The sequence below is a fragment of the Loxodonta africana genome, chromosome 1, assembly GCF_030014295.1.
Source record: "Loxodonta africana isolate mLoxAfr1 chromosome 1, mLoxAfr1.hap2, whole genome shotgun sequence".
Lineage (NCBI taxonomy): Eukaryota > Metazoa > Chordata > Mammalia > Proboscidea > Elephantidae > Loxodonta > Loxodonta africana.
Window position 1 is genome coordinate 152,035,642 of NC_087342.1, and position 25,260 is coordinate 152,060,901.

At 39.8% G+C, this 25,260-nt stretch overlaps 1 protein-coding gene across 5 annotated transcripts in view; it reads right to left on the reverse strand.

Moving 5' to 3' along the window:
- BACH2 (BTB domain and CNC homolog 2) overlaps window positions 1-25,260 on the reverse strand; it is a 418,232-nt gene that overhangs the window by 284,455 nt on the left and 108,517 nt on the right. For all 5 annotated transcript variants that reach the window (XM_064289003.1, XM_064289005.1, XM_064289008.1 and 2 more), the window contains exon 2: window positions 18,094-18,201. The gene's annotated coding sequence lies outside the window, so the exon portion shown is untranslated. The remainder of the gene's footprint in view (window positions 1-18,093; window positions 18,202-25,260) is intronic.

The following is a 25,260-nucleotide window of genomic DNA, read 5'->3' on the forward strand; positions in this document are numbered from 1 at the left end:
TTTGACTGATTTCACTTAACATAATGTTTTCAAGGCTCATCCATGTTTAGCATGTGTCAGGACTTCAATTTTATTTAGAGCTGAGTTATACATATATACCATATTTTGTTCCTCCATTCATCTGCTGATGGACAATTAGGCTGTTCCCACCTTTTGACTATTGTGAATAATGTTGCAAGGAACTGGGTATACAAGTATCTGCTTTCAATTCTTTTGGGTAAATATCTAGAAGTAGGATTGCTGGGTCATATAGTAATTCTATGTTGAACTTTTCAAGGAACTGCTGAACTGTTTTCTACATCAAATTCTACCACTTTACAATTCCACCAGCAATAGATGAAGGTTACAATTTCTCCACACCCTCCCCGACACCTGCTGTTTTCCACTTTTCTGATCATACCTGTCCTACTGGAGGTGAAATGGCATCTCATCGTAGTTTTGATTTATATTTTCAATTAACATTACTTTTAATCAACTCTGAAGAGAAGCCACTATGTAACACCTTTTGATCTTATATACAGATAGAAAGAGTTAGCTACCCTTTGTGACAGGGTAACTAACTGGGAGTAAACACACCGTTTTCCTTACATGAAGAAAAAGTAAGAGGACCGATATCCCAGCTAAGACTGTTGTTAGTGGCTCTCAAGTTGATTTTGACTCACACTGGCCTTATGTGTGAGGAGTAGAATTGCTCCACAGGGTTTTCAAGGCTGTGACCTTCCACAAGCAGATCAGCAGGCTTGTCTTTCTAGGTGTCTCCGGTAGGTTCCAACCCCCAACCTTTAGGCTAGTAGTCAATTGCTTAACTGTTCTTGCTACTCAGGGACTCCATCTAGCTAAGACGGAAAACTGTAATTCAAAATACCTCAAAAGCTGAGCTGGCAGCTGGATACTCATGTTTATACAAAGGCTGGGATGATTCAGCCTGAGCTCAGAGCTCAGTTTAGATCATAGCATCTGGATTCAAAACACATGTGAGATGTGGCAGCAGGCTTCCAGGTCATGACTGATCCAAGACGGAGACCGGAGACCACTCACCAGAACGAATTCAAAATGGAGAAAGTGCCTAAGGCAGAGACAAATCTCAAAGGTATTCGAAGACCTGGCAACAGTCAGGCCCACTCCAAACTGTTAGGGAATGGGTAACTCCAGGCGTTTCCTGCATCCGGCATCCTTAAGCAGGTGCTGGGGAGGCCACGGGGAAGATGGCAGGAGGATGATACTGAACAGTTCCTATTCAGCTTTGTCCCGGTCTGAAACATCCCTCACCAACAACGTCTTTCCTGAAGTGGTTATTGTTCAGATTAAACTATGGGAATCTGGTAATGAAATGGAAAAATCCTCAGAGCACACGCTTCCTGCTATGATCTGTGTTTAACTTTGCTTTGTTTCAAAGAGAAAAGCTGGGATGATGGAAGGGAGAAAAAAAGAAATTTAAATGCTCTTTTCTTTTTGTGTAAGAAGAAATCATAGCAAGAGTAATTATAATATAGGCTACATACTAAAATCTAAAAGAAGCAGCAGAAAATAGTGGCACCAAATCTTCCCAGCCCAATTTTAATCACCATCAGAATCCACCTTGCGCCTGCTTTAATCTTCCTAGGATGCGATCTTTCCAGAATGTTAGTGATTCTGCAGCTATGGATTTTATGTACAATAAAAAATACTTTGCCTGCTGCTCTTCCCCATCTCCCTGTCCCCTGTCTCTTCCCCTTCTCTCCTTCTTGTCTCTTTGTTGTGAATGTCAGGGCCGTCAGTGTCACAGTCTGACATGATTAGTGTTTCTGACATTACACCAAGAAGCAGACAGGGAGCAAGGAGAGCAGCGGAGGGGAAGCGAGGTAGGATGTGCAGCCATTTAAAGGAGTCAAAGGAAAAAGGAAGCCCAACCTCCTTTCTCTGAGGTTCCTTGATTACAGGGGATCTGAGCAGCTTATAAATCACCTCGGATTTTTCTCGTTTATCCAACTAATCAGGTTCCTACTCTTCTAGAGATCCCGATGGTGTGGTTCTCTTCTGTGAGATCAAAGCCAGTGGCTCTAATAACAGATAAGACAGACTTCGTGATTCAGCAGATTCTAACGCTGTGAAGTGTAACAATCAAGTGTACTTTGGGAAGATAGCAGCAGTCCATTTCAAGTATCGATTCGCTGCACTTTGTCACTCTAATGATGTTATCTCATTAAAAGAGATAAATGCCCCCACTGTTCCTCCAAGAGCATCTGCTTCTTACTCTTCTCTCTTTTCAACAGCACGGCTCTCAGCAGCAGCACATTAAAATCAAATTGAAATCCAACACAAGGTTTGGCCACAGAGCTGCTTACCAAGGCTTCTTTTTAATTGCTTTTTCCTACTCTCCACCCCACTCCTCCACCTCCTCTCACGCAACAGTCATCCACAGAAACAAGCAATATAAAGATAAACACACATAGAAAGTAATCAAAATAGAAACCATTTACTGAGTACCTACTATGTGCAGGCACCACTGTGTCAACATTTTCACTTATTCCTACCACAATCTTGGGAGAGAAAAAGAACAATCCCCAGTTTGCAAATGAAGAAACGGGGCTTGGCTTGCTCCACAGCTCTTCACATAGCTAACAAGAGGCCGAGCTGAAATGTGAACAAGCGTCCACATCTAACGCAAATACTTCTTTTTCTTAATCCCCATTTTCATTCACGGAGCAAATAAGCAAATATGATTGCAACCTGATTAAAATAGGTGAAAAAAAGGTAAAAAGGTGGCTATTATTCTTTAGCCTGCGAACACCCAGGAACATAATGCCATAGGCAGTGCAATGGTTTTGTTTCAACAGATTTCTTATTAAATAAAAAAGGTAGCAATTTTCCATAATGAATGTTTTATACATTATTCCTTTGTGTATCAGGGCTCTAAAGTACACATTATTAAAGTCTATTAAAGTCTGTATTTAGCAGCCTTACTAATGTGCCTTTGGGGAAATTATTACAATGAAACAGCATCAGTCTTTCACAAAATTTCAGTTGTTTAATATTCCTTTTCTGATCTTCGCGACACGTCTATTTTTAGCTATAATCAGACCTCATCCGAAACACCATAGTCCCAGTCTAAAGCTGTCACAACAAATTGTTTATGGGTTGGATTTGAAGAAACAGCAAGAGAAGCAGATATTGCTAATTTCATCCAGCGTGGTTTTTTTCCCCATAACTCGCTGCAGTTTCCCTTCTGTTCTAATTAACAGGTGCTCCTTGACCACCCTGACATGGGATGACACTTTACCTCTCTGGCTAAGGCTGGTTATCTTAATTAATTGCTTACATTTTTATCTAATTGAGACGAGCCTCTCAAGATAATGCCACCTTATTAAAGTGTGAATGAAGGTGGTAAGAAGCTATGAAACGATTCCATAAAAGAAAGATAAACCAAAAAACAAACGAGAAGAATATATATTCTGTGATGAACCAAATCTAAACGTTTTCATTTGAACCTAAACATTTGTTATTTCTGAGACTAAAAACATGTGTTTTCTGAACATTAACTGGAAAATGTTGGCAAATTGCACAGTTTTATATACTCTAAGCATCTCTCCTCTATCTAGTACATATATAAATTTCATCACCCAGTATGAGATTTTTTAAAAAAAACAAAGCCAATGATGAACATATATTCAAAAGCACGAGGTTCTCTGAAAGCATCTTACAGAACTAAATAATGTTAAGTTTACTTTAAGAGACAAAAGATAATAGGAAGCTGGAAAGAATACCAGCAGCCACCCATTACCAGGCCTCGCCATCACAGAAAGGGAGAAAAAAGCCACTCTAAAGAATTAGGTACTCAAATTAATAAGAGAATTGGAAGTAATCTCTGTAGTTACGCATTTCTCCTCATATACAGCGATCCCACCATTGGAGATGATAGGTTTGCAAAATCAGGCAAATTAAGTCCATTGTTCCTATTCTAAAGATGGACAACTACAGATTAACTAACAAAACAATCATGATTCCAATCACCAATTAACTAAATAGGATGTAGTTTAATTGTATCCATAAGGTTTACTAAATTGGGGGAGAAAGGGCAGAGTTGAGGACTCTGACGAGGAGGAAGATAGAAGCATTCCCCTACAGGAATCACAAAGGCCAGAATCCACTAGCCCCTTTGTTACAGGTCGCAGTGACGAAGAGGTCGCAGCACACAGCCAAGTGTCCAGAGGGCCCCTCTAATTATGCTGTTGAGTGGTGTGTGCTCAGTTCAATATTCTGATGCAGAACGAGAACACACCAGTTCAGGCAACGTTTGATTCAAGCTCCACATGAAGGGTAGCACAGGGCAGCTGGTCGGTTTAAAAAAAGCAGATCTTATTTTCATCAAGAAAATCCTACACCCTCTTCTTTAAATCCATAAGGAATAAGGATGAACAAGATTCCAAAACTGACAATCACTACATGTGTGAAAGTGCCACTAAAAAGAACAAAGCGGAACTGAGCATCCCCTTTTGCTCAAGTGAAACCAGTTTTATGGTCAGTAGCTGCAGATACATTTCAAAGAGCTTATCATTATTCACAACTAGGCCTCTTAGACTTGAAATTAGGTTACAGTCATGTCAAAACACATGCCCTTCTCCTCTGCTGCGGTGGTTATGGTATTAAAACAAACCAGAAGTCCACCCTTTCTGCTCTGAAGCCTTAATTTACCTCTGACTTGTCTGGAATCTCCTCCTTTTCTGATATGGTCCTGATAAGTTAAGGCAGGTCACGTGACACCTTCACCCACATGACAGGGGTTTGTGTGCCCACCTGAATCCTTCAGTGTGTGCACAGTCCCAGGGCAGGAGCTGACTTAGAAGAGACGACTGGAACGTGTTTGTGACTAAGTGAAAAGCAGGAGAGCCTTGGGACTGAAATAAACCAAACACCAAACCAGCTGCCATCGAGCTGACCCCAACTCACGGTGATCCCATGTGTGTCAGAGTAGAACAGTGCTCCATAGGGTTTTCAATGTTTTTAGATCGCTAGGCCTTTCTTCTGAGGCAACTCTGGGCGGATTCAAACTGCCAAGCTTTCGGTTAGCAGCCAAGCGCTTAACTGTTTGTGCCACCCAGAGGCACCTGGAACTTAAATCGAACCATTAATATTGCTTCTGTAGTCAAAATGACTATATGAAAAGATAATTCTACATAAGTTACGTAGCAATTTTCTAAATGGCGTGCATAACTTTTATATATGTGTATATGTACCTACACACACAAGTTATATGCATGTGCACATCTTAAAGACAAATAAGCATTACATATGCAGCTAAGTCTTTTAAATTTAACTTTCTTGCCAAATCAACCATCTACTGCATTACGTGGTTTGTTTGTTTTAAATTTACACTCTCATACCTCTCAGAAGAGAATTATATTTCTATTTTCTTACTAAAAGTCACTGAATTTCCTAGTACGATGCAAATGGAAACAGAGTCTGGAGGTCTAACTTCCCCATTTCCATACATAACGCATTCAAAAAAACCCAATTTACATGTAACACAAGTGTTACTCTGGCCTCCTGCCAACAATATTCCTTTCAGCCTCACAGACTATAAAAATGAAGTTTTTAGAAGGACTAAGGAGCACTCCACCACTTGTCTCTTAGTTTGTCGTGCTCTGATGGCTTGTGGGTTGCTATGTGTTGTGTGAAGCTATGACACTGGTATTTCAAATTACCAGCACAGTCACCCACGATGGACAGGTTTCAGCAGAGCTTCCAGACTAAGATAGACTAGGAAGAAGGACCTGGCAATATATATCTTAAAAAAGTTGGCCCGTGAAAACCTTATGAATAGCAGCAGAATATTTTCTGATATAGTGCCGGAAGACGAGCCCCTCAGGTTGGGAGGCACTCAAAATACAAGCAGAGAAGAGCTGCCTCCTCAAAGGAGAGTTGACCTTAACAACATGGATGGAATAGAGCTTTCAGAGCCTTCATTTGGTGATGTGGCACAACTCAAAATAAGAAGAAACAGCTGCAAAATTTCCATTAATAATTGGAATGTGCATGTACGCATGAATCTAGAAAAATTGGAAGTTGTCAAAAATGAAAGGAACAATGAAAGATCAATATCCTAGGCATTAGTGAGCTGAAATGGACTGGTATTATCCATTTTGAACCAGACAATCATACGTTCTACTATCCTGGGAATGACAAATTGAAGGGGAATGGCGTCCCATTCATTGTCAAAAAGAACATTTCAAGGTCTCTCCTGAAGTACAATGGTGTCAGTGATAGGATTATATCTATACGCCTACAAGGATGATCAGTTAATATGACTATTTTTCAAATTTACACACTAACCACTAATGCAAAAGATGAAAAAATTGAAGATTTTAACCAACTTCTGCAGTCCTAAATTAATCAAACATGCAATCAAGATGCACTGATAATCACTGGTGATTGGAATGGGAGAGTTGGAAAAAAAAGGATTGGCAGTTGGAAAACACGGCCTTGGTGACAGGAACAAGCCTGAAGAGTGCATGATAGAATTCTGCAAGATCAATGACTTCATTGCGAATATCATTTTCAACAACATAAACAGTGACTATAGACATCGTTGGATAGAATACACAGGAATCAAATCAACTACATCTGTGGAAAGAGATGATGGAGAAGCTCAGTATCATCAGTCAGAATAAGGCCAGGGGCCAACTGCGAATCAGACCATCAACTGCTCATATGGCAGTTCAAGTTGAAACTGAAGAAAATTAGAACAAGTCCATGAGAGCCAAAGTATGGCCTTGAGTATAACCCACTTGAACTTAGAGATCATCTCAAGAATAGATTTGATGCATGGAACACTAATGACGGAAGACCAGATGAGTTGTGCAAGGACATCACACATGAAGAAAGCAAGAGGTCATTAAAAAGAAAGAAAAGATCAGAATGGATGTCAGAAGAGACTCTGAAGTTTGCTCTTGAATGCTGAGTAGCTAAAGTGAATGGATGAAACGACGAAGTAAAAGAGCTGAACAGAAGATTTCAAAGGGCAGCTCGAGAAGACAGTAACATATTATAACCTGGAGTTAGAAAACGAAAAGGGAAGAACACACTTGGCATTTCTCAAGCTGAAAGAACTGCAGAAGAAATTCAAGCCTTGAGCTGCAATACTGAAGGATTTTATGGGCAAAATATTGAATGATGCAAAAAGCGTCAAAAGAAGACAAAAGGAATACACAGAGTCGCTGCACTAAAAAGAATTGGTAGATATTCAACCATTTCAGGGGTAGCATAAGATCGAGAACCCATGGTATTAAAGGAAGACGTCTAAGCGCCACTGAAGGCATTGGTGAAAAATAAGCCTCCGGGAATTGATGGAATATCAGTTGAGATGTTTCAACAAATGGATGCAGCGCTGGATGTGCTCACTCACCTGTGCCAAGAAATTTGGAAGACAGTTACCTGGCCAACTGACTGGAAGAGATACATATTTGTGCCCATTCCAAAGAAAGGTGATGCAACCATCGAACAATATCATTAATATCACATGCGAGCAAAATTTTGCTGAAGATCATTCAAAAGTGGCTGCAGCAGTGTATTGACAGGGAACTGCCAGAAATTCAAGCCGGATTCAGAAGAGGACGTGGGACCAGGGATATCATTGCTGATGTCAGATGAATCCTGGCTGAAAGCAGAGAACACCAGAAAGATGTTTATTGACTATGCAAAGGCTTTTGACTCTGTGGATCCCAATAAATTATGGGTAACACTTCACAGAATGGGAATTCCAAACACTTAATTGTGCTCATGAGGAACCTGTATATAGACCAACAGGCAGTCTTTCAAACAGAACAAGGGGATACTGTGTAGTTTAAAATTAGGAAAGGTGTGTATCAGGGTTGTATCCTTTCACCATGCTTATTCAATCTGTATGCTGAGCAAATAATACAAGAAGTCGTACAGTATGAAGAAGAACGTGGCATCAGGATTGGAGGAAGGCTCATTAACAACCTGCGATAAGCAGATGACACAACCTTGCTTGCTGAATTGAAGAGGACTTGAAGCACTTACTGATGAAGATCAAAGATCATTCAGCCTTCAGAATGGATTATACCTCAACATAAAGAAAACAACTGGACCAATAAGCAACATCGTGATAAATGGAGAAAAGGCTGAAGTTGTCAAGGATTTCATTTTACTTGGATCTACAATCAATGCCCATGGAAGCAGCAATCAAGAAATCAAATGACCAACTGCACTGGGAAAATCTGCTGCAAAAGATCTCTTTATAGGGTTTAAAAGTAAAGATGTCACTTTAAGGACTAAGATGTGCCTGACCTAAGCCAGGGATCAATCCCTGGAGAAGGACATCATGCTTGGTAAAGTAGAGGGCCAGGGAAAAAGAGGAAGATTCTCAGTGAGATAGACAAAGTGGCGGCAATGATGAGCTCAAACATAGCAACAATTGTGAGGAATGTGCAGGACTGGGCAGTGTTTCATTCTGTTGTACCTATGACAGCACCCAACAACAACAACAAGGAGCCCTGGTGGCACAGTGGTTAAGCACTTGGCTGCTGACTGAAAGGTGGGTGGTTTGAACCTACCAGGCGCTCTGCGGGGTAAAGATGTGGCAGTCTGTTCTCCTAAAGACTACAGCCCGGGAAACCCTATGGGGCAGTTCTACTTTGTTCTATAGGGTCACTGTGAATTGGAATCAATTATAGCAATCTGGTAAGGAGGATGATTCCTTAAAGATGTAGAAGGTGAGAAAAGATATGCTATAGTGTTGTTTTTTTTTTTCTTCTAGGGACACTTTCTGCTCAGAGCCCAGGGTCCAGCTTTTTGCTAGAGTTGTCGTTGCTGTGAAGTCGATTCCAACTCGTGATGACTCCATGCATGCTAAAATACAACTGTACTCTTTAGGGTTTTCAGTGGCTAATATTTTGGAAGTAGATCAGCTAGGCTTTCTTCTGCGGTGCCTTGGGTAGACTTGATCCAACAACCCTTTGGTTAGCAGCTGAGTGTGTTAACTGTCGTACCACCCAGAGATCCCTTGTTGGAACAAGGACTGCCAAATATAAAACACAGAGGTCCAGTTCAGCAGGTCTCAAACTCTCTTCTCAGGACCTGCTCAGATTCTTAGAAATCACTGTTGAGCCTAATGAGCTTTTGTTTATGAGTCATATCTATCAATATTTACCATGTTATAAATGAAAACAAATTTTTCAAACATGAAACACAAGCAAACATCCCAACAGCCATCACTGGGATAATATCATCACGTGGCAGGTAGCCTTCTGAAACACTATACAACATACTCGAGAGAAAGAGAGTGAGAGGGGAAATTGTGTCTTTGCATTATTATAAAAAAATTATTGACCTTGTGGATGGACCCCCTGAAAGGGTGTCAGAGCCTTCCCCCACCATGGGTCCACAAACCACAGTTTGAGAATCACTGATCTAGCTCCAATTGTGTACATCAGTAGTGTCTTTGAACAGGTGCATGGCAGAAAAGAAACAATACTAAGTAAGAGGATGTAACATCCATTTAAAATAATCTGAGCCACTGAATCAAAAGGCAACATCTTTTTCTCAAGCATTTCTCTACTTACTACTGCCTCCAAATTATTACTACACTAAAATGCTGCTGTCTGGCAATATGTCCCATAGGATGACTCACAAATCCAAATCCCTGATTTGGCCAAAGGCTCTACCTCTATCTTCTATCTGTCTCATAAATATCTTCATCCAGTTGCACCTCAAACACAAAACAGCAAAAACAGTATTTATTTTAAAATGCTTATGTTTTTATTATTAATGAATTATACACATACTTATTGTAGGAAAGTTAAAAACAACAGAAAAATATTTAAAATTTTTTAAAAGAAACAAATACATCCCATGAGCCGCTCTTTGAAAGAACCATTTTTCAACGTTTGGGCAATTTCATTCCAGTCTTTTTACTATGTGTATTTTAAAAATACAGTGAAATTCATATCTTATAATTTTTTATCTTTTATTTTAAAATATTATCTTTATTATTATCAATGTGTGTTTATAAATGAAACACACATTGCTAAAGAAAGTTTAGGATATACAAGCAAAAAGAAGGTCATACTCTATTTTTATGTTTATCTCCAATTTTTGTTCTATTTGCATACTTCTACCTTTAAAAATGAAATAATCAGATTACACATATTGTCATGTAACTTGCTGTTTTCACAAGTTATTTATAATTTTTTTTGTGTCATTAAATATTCTTTCATCACTCCTTAGCATTTTTATCGTATGGCTGTACCATGGTTAAAAATGGTTACTGCCTTTAAAAAAAAACTGTTAGAATAATGTGATGAACACCTTAGCTAAATTTTTGCACACATCCATGGAGGTTTTCTTTCAGTTCAAGTTCTAGAAATGGAATTTCTGGGTCAAAGGTGTGTGCATTTTTGAGGCTTTGATATACATTGTTTAAATCCTCTTGAGAAACATGGTGGAGCCCTGGTGGAGCAGCGGTTGGTTAAGTGCTCTGCTGCTAACCGATAGGTTGGCAGTTTGAATCCACCAGTTGCTTTGTGGGAGAAAGACGTGGCAGTCTGCTTCCATAAAGATTTACAGCCTTGGAAACCCTATGGGGCATTCTACTCTGCCCTATTGGAATTGACTCAACAACAGTGAGTTTTGGGATATGAAAGAGTAAGTCTGATATTTCCATTCAAGAGTAAGTTTTACAAATCCTTGTCAATTTTATAGGTGGATAGTAAAATCTCACCATTTTAAATTTCTCTGATTACTGGAGAGGTTGAACACTTTCTTATATTGATCATATTTCTTCTTTTCTCGGTTTCTTCTTTCTGTCTTTTGTCTTTCTGTCATTTTCTGTTAGAGTACTCATCTTTATCTTATTAATTAGTTAACTCATTGCCATATAAGTTGTAAATACTTCTCCCAGCTTATCTCTCTTGTCTTTTAAAACAGTCAGAATACTTCTTGATGAAAAGAAATTTTGAGTTTTTATAGTCAAATAAATTATCTTTCTTTATAATTTCTGCACTAGAAATCAATAAAACCAAACCCGTTGCTGTTGTCCATTCTGACTCCTGGCGACCCCTCATGCGTGTCAGAGTAGAACTGCACTCTCAAGGTTTTCGATGGCTGTAATCTTATGGAAGTAGAAATTAATAAGGCCTTCCTCATTCTAGGATCATTTAATTTTTACTTATATTGTCACTAGTTTTTAAACTGCTATAGTTCTTCAAAGGCTGCTGCAAGGGAGATTTGGATATTGCCTTCAGAAAATGGCAGTGGAGCCTCATTAAATATAGATTGGTCATTTGGTGTAACCAATGAGGGTGGTCCTAGAAAGGGGAAGAGAGAAATACATTTATGAGTTACCAATTCTTTACACTGCATCCAGTGGCTCTATTAATTTGCCCTCAGAGTATCTGACATTTAACACAGAAAATTTTTTAACATTAGATTTCTGTTTAAATATTCAGTCTCTGGTATGTGATGATTCACCTCACCTTTGCCAGAATGGAAGCTTCAGACTGCAGAAACCTTTGTTTTGTTCACTCACACACTGAAAGCACAATGCAGGGCACATAATATTCACTTGGTAAACATGTTTTGGAGAAGCTGATGTTTTATCAGCAAGAGTTACCCATTTTAAATCCATTGGCATTTCAAGCACCATAACCCAGTGGGGTCAGGTGGGGGAGCTCGGGGTAATGAATTCTGAATGTCCCTGCTTGGTGTTAAGGAGGCGCAAGCCAGAAAAACTCTAAATGAAGACAGAAACTGAATTTTAGCTTTACTCTTTAGTTGACGGTAGAGATACTGATCTGAGAGTAAAGGTGAAACTGCCTCAAACCTGGCACAGTGAGACGTGGAGCTAAATCCTGATAAACTTTCAGAGAAAAAAAAATCTGTTGGGCAGATATTAAGGAAAATGGTGGGATCTACCCACCAACAAAGAGAAAAGATTCTAGTTCATTTGATATTATGGCATTTGTCCAAAGGAATAAAAACCAGATCTGGCTTTATTTGAACGTAACCAGGGAAGAAACAGTTCTCAAGAAGATTAATTTTCACTGTGAGGGGAAAGAACATTTTGTGTAATAACTAAAAAATCAATTATTTTTCAATCAGATGGAGTGTCCTCATAAATTTAAGGCAAAGAAAAGCATGTGACATGCCTTCATGAAAACAATGGCTACGAGGGAGAGAATTTAGTATCAGAATCCCAAGGTTGCTACTAAGGGTGAGAGAGGTTTCAAGGGTTAGTTTCAAGCTCTTGTTAGTGTAGTTTTGTGAAATTACATGGTGGTATTTATTGAACGTACCTCATCCTGCCCAATTTGCCTCTACAAAATCCCATCCTGTCAAATTTGCCTCTCATTTGGCTGTAGTTTTTTTCTTTTTAAGTAACACACTGAAGTCCTCTCTTTGCAGCATAATAAGGCACAGATAACACAAACTCGAATCACTAATCCCTCCTTTTAGCACGGATTCATAATCTATTACATATAACTTTTTATACATATAAACAGAATGACTAAGAAAGCAGAGATTACAAAGATTTTTACAAAATTTTAAAGATATATCTCAATTAAAAAAATTTTAAATTTTATTTATTTTGTTGTTGTTGAGAATATACAACAAAACATACACCAATTCCACAGTTTCTACACATACCATTTAGTGACACTGATTACATTCTTTGAGTTTCACAATCATTCTAACCCTCCTTTTGAGTTCTTCTTCCCCCATTAACGTAAGTTCACTGCTGCCTAAGGTTCCTATCTAATCTTTTGAGTTGCTGTTATCAATTTGATCCCATATCCAAAAAACCAAACCCAGTGCCATCGAGTCGATTCCAACTCATAGCGACCCTATAGGACAGAGTAGAACTGCCCCATAGAGTTTCCAAGGAGAGCCTGGTGGATTCGAACTGCCGACCCTTTGGTTAGCAGCCATAGCACTTAACCACTACACCACCAGGGTTTCCTGATCTCAGATAGTTATTAAAAGAGCATAATGTTCAAGGCAGACACATTTTACTAGTTAAGCTAAACTATTGTTTGCTTTTAAGAAGACCAGGAGATAATTTTGGTCTAAGCTTTAAAGATTATCTCAGTGCAATAGTTCATCCAAACTTCATGGCTCTAGGAAGTCTGGAATCCATGAGAATTTGAAATTCTGTTCTACATTTTCCTCCTTTTAATCAGGATGCTTCTATAGAATCTTAGATCAAAATGTTCAGTGATGGTATGGTAGCCAGGCACTATTCAGTTCTTCTGGTCTCATGGCAAAGGAGGCAGTTGTTCATGGAAGCAATTAGCCACACATTTCATATCTTCTTCCTATTCCTGACTCTCCTCCTTCCACTGTTTCTCCAAGTGAATAGAGACCAACTATTGTGCCTTGGATGGCTGCTTGCAAGCTTTTAAGACCCCAGGCACTAAGCAACAAACTAGAAGGTAGAACAGATGCACTAAACACATTGTTAGACCAATTAACTGGGATGTCCTATGAAACCATGACCCTAAACCTTCAAACCAAGGAACCAAATCCCATGAGGTTTTTGGCTGTACATAAGCATCCTCAGCGGCTACTCTTTTTGTTGTTGTTGTTGTTGCTGTAAATTATCTATCACACAACTTTTGCCACTTCAACTTTTTACAGGTGTACGACTTACTGTCAGCTGGGCAATCCTACCCTTAATATGATATTTCCATCACCATTAATTTCCCCTTTCCTCCTCCCCCCAACCCCTGGTAACCACTAATAAACTTTGGTCTCTATACACTTGCCTTTTCTTGTCTTTTTTATATAAGTGAGGTCATACAATATTTGTCCCTTCGTGACTGATGTTTTACTCAGCATAATGTCTTCTATGCAGCATGTATCAATACTTCATTTCTCCTACTGGCTAAGCAGTGTTCCATTGTATGTAGATACCACATTTTGCTTATCCATTTATCTGCTGGTGGGCATTTAGATTATTTCTACCTTCTGGCTGTTGTGAATAATGTTGCAATGAACACTGGTATACAGGTCGCTGTTTGTGTCTCTGCTTTCAAGTTTTTTGGGTACATACCTAGGAGTGGAATTGTTGAGTCATAAGGTGGTTCTATTTTTAGTTTTTTGCGGGACCGCCACACTATCCTCCACAATGGCTGCACCATTTCATATTCTCATCAGTAATGAATAAGGATTCAAATTTCTCCTCATCCTCGACATTTATTATTTTCTGTTTTTAATCTTAGCCGTCCTAGTGGGAGAGAAATGGTATCTCGTGGAGGTTTTGATTTACATCTCTCTGATGGCTAACAGCTAAGCATCTTTTCATGTGTTTGGTGGCTATTTGAACGTCCTCTTTGACGAAATGTCCATTCAAATCGTTTGCTCATTTTATGATTGGGTTAATTGTCTTTCTGTTGTTAAGCTGTTAAAGTTTTATATATATTTTGGTTATTAGATTCTTGTTGGATATACGGTTTCCAAAGATAGTCTCCCAATCGGTAGCTTGTCTTTTCACTTTTTCGGTAAAGTCTTTTGATAAACGAAAGTATTTAATTTTTATGGGGTCCCATTTATTTATTTTGTCTTTGGCTGTTTGTGCTTTTGTCATTATATTAAATAATCCAGTGTTAAAAGCTAGGCCTGACAGCATTGCTCTTGCTTGTTCTTCTCAGACTTTTATGGTTTTAGTTTGTACATTTCGGTCCTTAATCCACTTTGTATTTGTTTCTGTGTTTGGCATGACGCAAGGATCCTGTTTCATTTTTCTGCATGTGGAATTCCAATTTTCCGGACATTTATTAAAGAGATTCTTCTTTCCCCATTGAAGCACCAATTATAAAGTTTTTGATCAATATAAAGATTGGAAAGTCAGCTATTACACAAAAGATCTGACGAGCATAAGAAAAGTTGGAAAGACAGTCCTCAAGTCTCCAGAGGGGTAGGGAGAATGAAGACCCTGGGAAATGTGTGCACCCGTAATATGTTTAACATATAAGGCTAGAACACAAAGCCCAGAATGTATAACTGTTAGAGGCTGCTTATAATACTAAAAAGTGAATAAATGTGAGGGTGTCTTTTCCGTATAGATCTTAAAAAAAAAAAACCCACTGCCATCAAGTTGATTCTGACTCATAGCGACCCTATAGATCTTATGAGTTATCAGATTGACATGCCACGTACACTGGTCTCACGAAAGGGCACCAGATTCATGATAAGCATTGTTTCCAGGGATGGCCTCTGATAGTTTGTTGTTCAAGAACTGGAACTGCACCCATTCTTGCTGTGTCTTCAGGCCCTGGTACAAGTAGGAATGTGAGGAATGAAAGGTCCCTTCTGGTGGATGACAGTTCACTGGCTACCAGGTCAGCCCTGTTAAGTTAGTCAGAAAAACTGCCAAATACAGGCCATTTCTCTGTGCTTTGTCTAGGCGTATCTCCTTTGACTGACCCAAAAGAGAGCTATCAATGCCTAACATAATCTGTGCTGGGCCTGGTGATTCCCAGGAATAGCACAGAGCTCAGAGCACTGGGGCCGCCTCCCATCCGGACACCTAATTAAAGTGTTCAAATCAGCTGGAGTGGGTGTGACAGGCAAGGAGAGGATTACAGCACAAGGAAGAAGAGAGCACACAATTCAAATGTCTCCAACTTTCTAGGAATAAATCAACACAGAAAATCAGTCACACCCACAAAGCTATTCCCAATGTTCTAACTGTTCTAACTAATGAGATGATTCTCTAGTGTTATTTGTGTTAAGAAGAGTGGTTTACTTCCCAGAGGGTGACCTACTCTTTGTCTTACGCCAAGAAAATCATAAGAAAAATGTATTTTTTATAATGGTTACACATCATGTTTAATCACTACTTAAAATAAAGCACTCACTGGGCCACTCAACTAGAAGATAACTTCCCAGGCAACAGACACACCTACTGAGACACTTAAAATTTCTGAGCAGTCTGGTTCCCAGCTGTGTGTCAAGAGACAGCCTATAACATCAAGTCTTGAGTTGCCCTGAGAAACATGGGCAGAAGCCATCACAGCAAACTGGGCTTTCCAATGGGAGATTTCTCAAGAGTTGTCTTTGCTTTTCAGTACACCAAACTCTAAATAATAGAAGTTAAGGTTTGCAACAACCCACCCTCCCCCGGGAAACCCTGGTGGCATAGTGGTTAAGTGCTACAGCTGCTAACCAAAGGGTCAGCAGTTCAAATCCGCCAGGCGGTCCTTGGAAACTCTGTGGGGGCAGTTCTATCCTGTCCTACAGGGTCGCTATGAGTCAGAATCGACTCGACAGCACTGGGTTTGGTTTGGTTTGGTTTGGTTTGGTTTGAACGCTGCCCCTTCCCATCATGTCTCTGGGGCAGAATATCCTGCCCACCTTCCAGTATTCTAAAAGCTCATTCCTCTAAGAGTGCTTAAGAGTAAGTATTTAAGTTAGAGGAAAGATAAACTCAGCATAATATTTCCTTCTCTTTGGCTTGGCTCAGCCAAAAGAAAACCTTCCAAAAGTTCCTTTCTTTTCTTTTCCTGGGCTTTTCAGATGGAGTCAAGCAGTAATAGTCTACCATGAAACTTTGATCCAGGGAAATGGATAAATGTATAGAGACGTTTTCCAGCATCCCCCCAAAGCACTGAAGGAACACATGGCCCTTTCCACCTTTGAGAAGCAGAACAAATGGCCATGAGAAAAATCACCACTGGAAAGGGAGTCCTTACTAAAAGGATTTCCACAAACTAAAGCCTAGGGATCCTATAATACCTTTTGAAGACCAAATTGCCTGAAAGCGCTGACAAATTCCATCACAACCCACAGATAACGCAGTAACATACCTATGTTCGCAGGACTCTGGAAATGTCACTCTCCCGCTTTAAATCCTACAGGAGCTCTCAGGATCTGGCCCTTGACTCCTTCTCTGGGGTCAAATCTATTCTTCCTCCACTCATACCACACACTCTAGCTCAGTGATTTTCAACCAGGGACAATTTTGCCCAACCAGGAGAATTAGGCCATGTCTGGGGGCATTTTTGTCTGTCATGACTTGGGGGGCGGGGAAGAGATGCTACTAAACATCCTACAATGCACAGGACAGCCTCCCACAACAAAGAAATACCCAGTCCAAAAGTCACTAGTGTACATGTTGAGAAACCTTGCTCCAATCATACCAAAAGTTGTTTTTCTCCAAGCAGGCTATACTTTTTTCATATGCCTTTGGGCCTAAACATAGACTATTATTTTTTCCTAAAATGTCTTACCTTTCCTTCTCTGCTCAGAAAGTTACTACTTATCATCCAGGATCCAACTCAAAATATCACTTCCTTTATACTGTCCTTCCCCAGAGCTGGATGCTCCTTCGCCTATGCTTCCAGAACTTCTGGTACAAACCTCATTAGAACGACCCAAAATTGTCACCTGCCAAAGACAAGGCCCAAGCCTTAATCTTCATTTATCTCCAGAGTGATCATTTGGTAATCAATCACTTCTCGTTTAATCCATCAGTGAATAAATGGAAGCACTGCTGATGCACCTCAGACTCTCTTGCAAAAATGTCTAAGGAACAACAGTCTCCGCAATATATATATAAAAAAAAAAACCAGAGCAAATATTTCTCAAATTCTCATGATGGAGACAGCTGCTACAGTAAGCACTGGTACATGTATTAACTCATTTAATCCTTACAACAACCCTGTGAAATGGGTACTATTATTATCAAGAATTTTACAAATGAGGAAACTGAGGCACAGAGAAGTTAAGCCACTTGAACAAGGCTACTGAAGCTACTAGCTGGAAAAGTTGAGATTCAAATCCAGGTAGTCTGGCTCCAGAGACTCGATATTCCAATAGTCATGCCAAGGCAGTTATATTAACAAATCAACGTTTCCATACTCAGAGCGCTCAAGCAAACAAGTGATGCCTCAGGAGGATTATACAACCATATAGTGGCCACTGGCTCCTGTGACTCTGCCTGTAAACATGGCATCCCTGGGATCTGACAACTCTCTAACATCTGGGATGTTTCTGGGAGGAGAAGCATCCTCCATGCCATGAAAAGACATTATGCAACCAGGAAAATCACGGTACCATAAAGAGAACACAAATACTGATCCTCAAAGTACCTCTTACCTTGTTCATGCTGCAGGGACTGGAGTGAGAGATCAGACATGTCACCATGCAAGGCAGCTCTTGAAGATTCTCCTCGTTCCTGGAGCCCTCACTTCCTGAAGCAGACAGCTGCACAGAGAACACAAAAACAGAAGATGTTCATCAGCTGGTGCTCAGAAAGACACAGAGCAGTCCTCTTTTCAGTGAACTTTTTACCATGATGGCAATGATCTGTACCTAGCACTGTCCAATATGGTAGCCACTAACCACATGTGTCATGGAAAGAGTGGAAGACCCACAACTAGATGGATCGACACAGTGGCTGCAACGATGGACTTAAACATAGCAATGACTATGAGGTTGGCGCAGGACCAGGCAGTGTTTCATTCTGTTGTACATAAGGTCGCTATGAGTCAGAAGTGAAACAATGGCACCTAACAACAACAACCATATGCAGCTATTGAGCACCTGAAATAGTTGAGTAGCAACTGAAGGGATGAATTTTTAATTGCATGTAATTTTAATTAAATTCAAATGTAAATAGCTACATGTGGCTACCTACCATATTGGGCAGTGCAGGTCTAGAGAGTCGAAACAAGAGTATTAGGGTCAAGAGAGAAGAGGATATTACATGCTCAGAGTAACTGCAGATACACAAGGACAAGAACATTCATCCATTCAAGATCTATTTTTGGAGCACTTAGGAGGTGCCCTGTACTAAGGAAATAGTGACCAGTAAGCCGGATAGACCAGTTACTCACAAATTTCTAGTTGAGGCTTTGACCTCCCTAGAAAGGGAAAGGAATTAGCTACCTACTAAAACCTACTGAGTGCCAGACCCAAAGAAGCATACAAATTTATGCTGGAGCCTGACTGTATCACTGGCAGGGCTTAATAGGCAGAAACTTCCACAGTGCTCCTTTGGACATGTCACCAGGAAAGACCAATCACTAGAAAACAACATCATGGTTGGTAAAGCAGAGGGTCAGCAAAAATGAAGGAAGCCCTCGATGAGATGAACTGACAAAAAAGTGGACTCAAACATACCAATGATCATGAAGATGGTTCAGAACCTGGCAATGCTTTGTTCTACTGTACATGGGCTTGCCATGAGTCAAAGCCGACTTAATGGCAACTAACAACTGGTTCTTGGATCCACCTGAATTACATCTTAAAGTAAAATGGTTTATTATATGTTTTTGGGGTTCTTAAACCATCAAATACTAAGAAAAAAATAGAAAAAAAAAAACTTCAACCATTTCAATAAATTTTTAGCCTTTTCTTTTGAAAGATATTTAAGGGTGGATTTGATAAGGGAACAAAACATTGAAGGTCCCTTATAATCACCTAATGTGTGTGTGATTTATTCAGATTGTGCCTAAGAAGGATTTATAAACGTGAACTTTCCTATAAAGACTGGAACTGGAGGTTTACCTGGAACTGCAGTGCTTTTCCTATTGAACATTTTTCTGTGTTGCCATTATTTTATAATTAAAAATAGTATATATTTTTTATTCTTTAAAAAGCACTATTGTTCCACTAGCCCACCATAATCACCTTTAGTTCTTAGTAATTAGGCTTTGTCCACTAGAGAAGGTGTCTAACCCAGGGGCAGGGCATGTCTGCTAACTGAGTTGAGGACACGAGCAAGCTCAAGGCCGTATTCTCCATATTTGCATCTTTCACCACGAAGAAATGGTTTTGCAATGTATTTTATATTCTCAAAAGGTAAACTCCTACCACCCCAAACACACTACTACTATTCTATGAACATAATATTATTAAACTCCTTTTACAAATCGGAAGATAGGGAGAGGAAATTGCAGATTATTCCCTGGCTATTTGGGACACATAGATTCCAAAGACAACAGCACGTTCAGTCACAGCAGCAACGTATTTTAACTCTGAGGTACCACATGGAGACACCCTGGAATTCTGACTTCGCAGCAGAAATAAACCCAAACATCCTCATTGTACAGGATGCCTGGGTGATCATTACTTCAAAGTCGGAAAATTCAACGTCTAATTCAATAAATTTTAAAGTGACTGAAAAGAAATTAAAGATATAAATTTCACTCTGAATTTCCAGAAGCGGGTGCTAATGAATTTCAGACTTTTAAGGTAATGCTCTGTACATGTTGTTTCCTTTCCAACATAGGTATTTGGTTCACTTAAAAATGAATGCCCATTTAACTTAACTAGGGAGCTTGCCCAAATGCCTTCCTTGCAAGGATGGCTAACGTCACAATTCCACTCAAATGTACACAGTGGTAACAACACAGGAAAGGTGGGTACAGAAGATAATAACAGACAGACAAGGATTCTTGAAGGCAATTTCCCCAAGGAACCCCACCCAGCTTCAATCATGCTACAATTCCCATTCCCTCAGAATCTGGGTATGTAGTTCACACTAAACAAATTATGGATCTTCCCTTTATGTCATTTTCAGGTATTTTGGTTCTACAACCCAGTCAGACTAAAAACTCTTTGAGGGAAATATTATCTACAAAGAAAGCTCTTAATAAATACTTTTGAATAGATTTTTTTTCTTTGCTCTCACTCACACAGACTGAGATGATGCAGGCTCTCAATGTAGGAGCTTAAAACCAATGTTGATAAAATATTGTTAAGAACTTCATACAGCTAGCTGTATAGTACTCAAAACTGTGAGGTGCACTTCTATGTGAATATTCTCGTTTAGTGCTGCTATCAGTCTGCGTGGTAGTTTTCCTAACTAGGAAACCAGACTAAGAGAGGCTAAAGAATTCTTCTTGGTCATGCCGTAGTAAGCACTAGAGCCTGGACTCTGTTTCAAGATGCTTCTAAATAAAACATATGTAAAGACCACAAATAAAGAGTAACTCGACGGCAGTGGGTTTTTTTCTCCCACCAACATAATTAAAATGAATATACACCTCAAAGATAACCACTATTTAAAAAATGCCTCACAGAACAGATGGCAGTTTTAGAAGTTGGCGTCAGTTCACTTCTGGACAGCAGCTTTAAAGGTTGGTTTCATTCTATCGAGTACTTTCAGTCTGTTTCAAAACAGAATACCTGGTTATTTGGTTACCAATTCAGTTCATAAAGAAGCTTAGAGAAATTCACAACTTAAAAAAAGAGACTGCATCTTAACTATGAAGCACTAGGAAAAGATGTCAGAGTTACCATGATGGAATTAAGAGTGTTTCCTATTTCTTCTATTTTTCAATGTTTCTGTAATAGGATTCTATTATTTAGTTCCCCAACGTGTCTGTCAGCTTGTCCTACTGTGGGGGCTTGTGTGTTGCTGTGATGCTGGAAGCGATGCCACCGATATTCAGATACCAGCAGGGTCACCCATGGAGGATAGTTTTCAGCTGCACTTCCAGACTAAGACGGACTAGGAAGAAAGACCCAGAAGTCTACTTCTGAAAAGCATTAGCCAGTGAAAACCTTATGAATAGCAGCGGAACACTGTCTGATAAAGTGCTGGAAGATGAGCCCCCCAGGTTGGAAGGCACTCAAAAGATGACTGGGGAAGAGCTGCCTCCTTGAAGTAGAGTCAACCTTAACGATGTGGATGGGGTCAAGCTTTCAGGACCTTCAGGTGCTGATGTGGCATGACTCAAAATGAGAAGAAACAGCTGCAAACATCCATTAATAATCAGAACCTAGAATGTACGAAGTATGAATCTAAGAAAATTGGAAATTGTCAAAAATGAAATGGAACACATAAACATTGATATCCTAGGCATTAGTAGCTGAAATGGGCTGGTATTGGCCATTTTGAATCAGACAATCATATAGTCTACTACGCTGGGAATGACAACTTGAAAAGGAATGGTGTTGCATTCATTGTCAAAAAGAACATTTCAAGATCTATAGTGAAGTACAACACTGTCAGTGATAGGATAATATCCATACACCTATAAGGAAGACCAGTTAGTATGACTATTAGTCAAATTCATGTACGAACCACTAGGGCCAAAGATGAAGAAATAGAAGATTATCAGCTGCTGCAGTCTGAAATTGATTGAACATGCAATCAGGAAGCATTGATAATTCCTGGTGATTGGAATTCGAAATCTGGAAACAAAGAAGAAGGATCGGTAGCTGGAAAATATGGCCTTGGTGATAGAAACAATGCCAGGGACTGAATGAGAGAATTTTACAAGACCAATGACTTCTTCATTGCAAATACCTTTTTTCACTAACATAAATGGCAACAATACACATGGACCTCACCAGATGGAACACATGGGAATTAAATTGACTACATCTGTGGAAAGAGACGATGGAAAAACTCAGTATCAGATTCAGTCAGAACAGGGCCGGGGGCCAACTGCGGAATGGACCATCAATTGCTCATATGCAAGTTCAAGCTGAAACTAAAGAAAATCAGAGCAAGTCCACGAAAGCTAAATTTATGATCTTGAGTATATCCCACCTGAATATAGAGACCATCTCAAGAATAGATTTGATGCACTGAACACCAGTGACGGAAGACCAGACGAGTTGTGGAATGACATCAAAGACATCATACATGAAGAAAACAAGAGGTCATTAAAAAGACAAGAAACAAAGAAAAGACCAAGAAGGGTGCCAGAGGAGACTCTGAAACTTGCTCACGAACGTCGAGCAGCTAAAGCAAATGGAAGAAATGATGAAGTAAAAGAACTGAACATAAGATTTCAAAGGGCGGCTCGAGAAGACAGAGTTAAGTATTATAATGACATGTGCAAAGAGCTGGAGATAGAAAACCAGAAGGGAAGAACACGCTCAGCACTTCTCAAGCTGAAAGAACTGAGGAAAAAATTCAATCGGCATTTCTCAATCAGAAAGAACTGAAGAAAAAATTCAAGCCTAGAGTTGCAATAGTGAAGGATTCTATGGGGAAACTATTAAATGACGCAGGAAGCATCAAAAAGATGGAAGGAATACACAGAGTCATTATACCAAAAAGAATTAGTTGATGTTCAACCGTTTCAAGTGGTAGCATATGATCAGGGACCGATGGTGCTGAAGAAAGGAGTCCAAGCTGCACTGAAGGCATTGGCAAAAAACAAGGCTCTGGGAATTGACGGAATATCAATTGAGATGTTTCAACAAAAGGATGCAGCACTGGAGGTGCTCACTCGTCTATGCCAAGAAATATGGAAGACAGCTTCCTGGCCAAGTGACTGGAAGAGATTCATATTTATGCCTATTCCCAAGAAAGGTGACCCTACCGAATGTGGAAATTATAGAACAGTATCATTAATATCACATGCAAGCAAAATTTTGCTGAAGATCATTGAAAAACAGCTGCAGCAGTATATCCACAGGGAACTGCCAGAAATTCAGGCTGGTTTCAGAAGAGGACGTGGAACCAGGGATATCATTGCTGATGTCAGATGGATCCTGGCTGAAAGCAGAGAATACCAGAAGGATGTTTAGCTGCGTTTTATTGACTATGCAAAGGCATTCGACTGTGTGGATCATAACAAATTATGGATACCATTGAGAAGAATGAGAATTCCAGAACACTTAATTGTGCTCATGAGGAAACTTTGCATTGATGAAGAGGCAGTTGTTTGGACAGAAGAAATACTAATTGGTTTAAAGTCAGGAAAGGTGTGCATCAGGGTTGTATCCTTTCACCATACCTATTCAGTCTGTATGCTGAGCAAATAACTGGAGAAGCTGGACTATATGAAGAAGAACAAGGCATCAGGATTGGATGAAGACTCTTTACAACCTGTATTATGCAGATTACACAGCCTTGCTTGCTGAAAGTGAAGAGGACTCAAAGCACTTGCTAATGAAGATCAGCGACCACAGCCTTCAGTATGGATTGCACCTCAACATAAAGGAAACAAAAATCCTCACAACTGGACCAATAAGCAGCATCATGATAAATGGAGAAAAGAGGGAGGTTGTCATGGATTTCATTTTATTTGGATCCACAATGAACACCCATGGAAGCAGCAGTCAAGAAAGCAAAAGATGCACTGCATTGGGTAAATCTGCTGCAAAGGACCTCGTTAAAGTGTTGAAAAGCAAAGATGTCACCTTGAAGACTAAGGTGCGCCTGACTCAAGCCATGGTATTTTCAATTGCATCATATGCATGTGAAAGCTGGACAATAAATAAGGAAGACCGAAGAAGAATTGATGTCTTTGAATTGTGGTGTTGGTGAAGAATACTGAATATACCATGGACTGCCAAAAGAGTGAACAAATCTTTCTTGGAAGAAGTGCAACCAGAATGCTCCTTAGAAGCAAGGATGGCGAGACTGTGTCTTACATACTTTGGACATGTTGTCAGGAGGGAACAGTCCCTGGAGAAGGACATCATGCTTGGCAAAGTACAGGGTCACTGCAAAAGAGGAAGACCCTCAATGAGGTAGATTGACACAATGGCTGCAACAATGAGCTCAAGCATAACAACAATTGTAAGGATGGTGCAGAACCAGGCAGTGTTTCATTCTGTTGTGCATAGGGTCACAATGAGTCGGAATCAACTCGAAGGTACCTAACAACAATTACTTAGTTAACTTTTTAATCATTTGAGAAGTTGGATTCTTCTAGAATTGAACAAATGGAAAGTACAGATGCCTTTAAAGGGTACCTTGAGAAAGTCAATCCCATAAGCCAATGTGTGACTTCCATCCACTGATTCTAGAGTTGTTTCAACTGACAACAAAGCCTGTGGCTAACCTGAGGCTTCCAAAGGGTTAATGAAATGCAAGTCATCTTTCCAGGTGAGTAGAAGAAGTACCTATGAAGAGGAAGGTGCAGACAAAGCAAGTGTAGGAAGAAGAAATAAAAAACCAAAGAAAGAAGAAATTTAAAGGGCTGGTGAGTCAACAAAGACACCCAGACAAAGGTTCAACAATTTGGCCACATGTCCCTCACCAGCCAGGCCCTCACCTCTGAAGGGACCAAGAGATTACAGGCTCCATGTCCTGTGGCTTCTCTAAGATCATATACACTCCCTTGGCTTAGCTATCATCAAGTAGGAGTTGGAGGAAAGTTAAGACTGGGCCTACCTGTTTCACCACTATTTATTTACCTCAACCTCAACCTACCACTGAGGAAAGTCTATTATGCCTGCATCATTGCTAATGTGGTATAGAGGTGTGGTGAGAACAGCATAAGCAAACTTTTTTTTTATTTTCCTTACTCCATGGAGAAGCTTAAAAGTGTCAGTGGCAGTTTTTGTGTG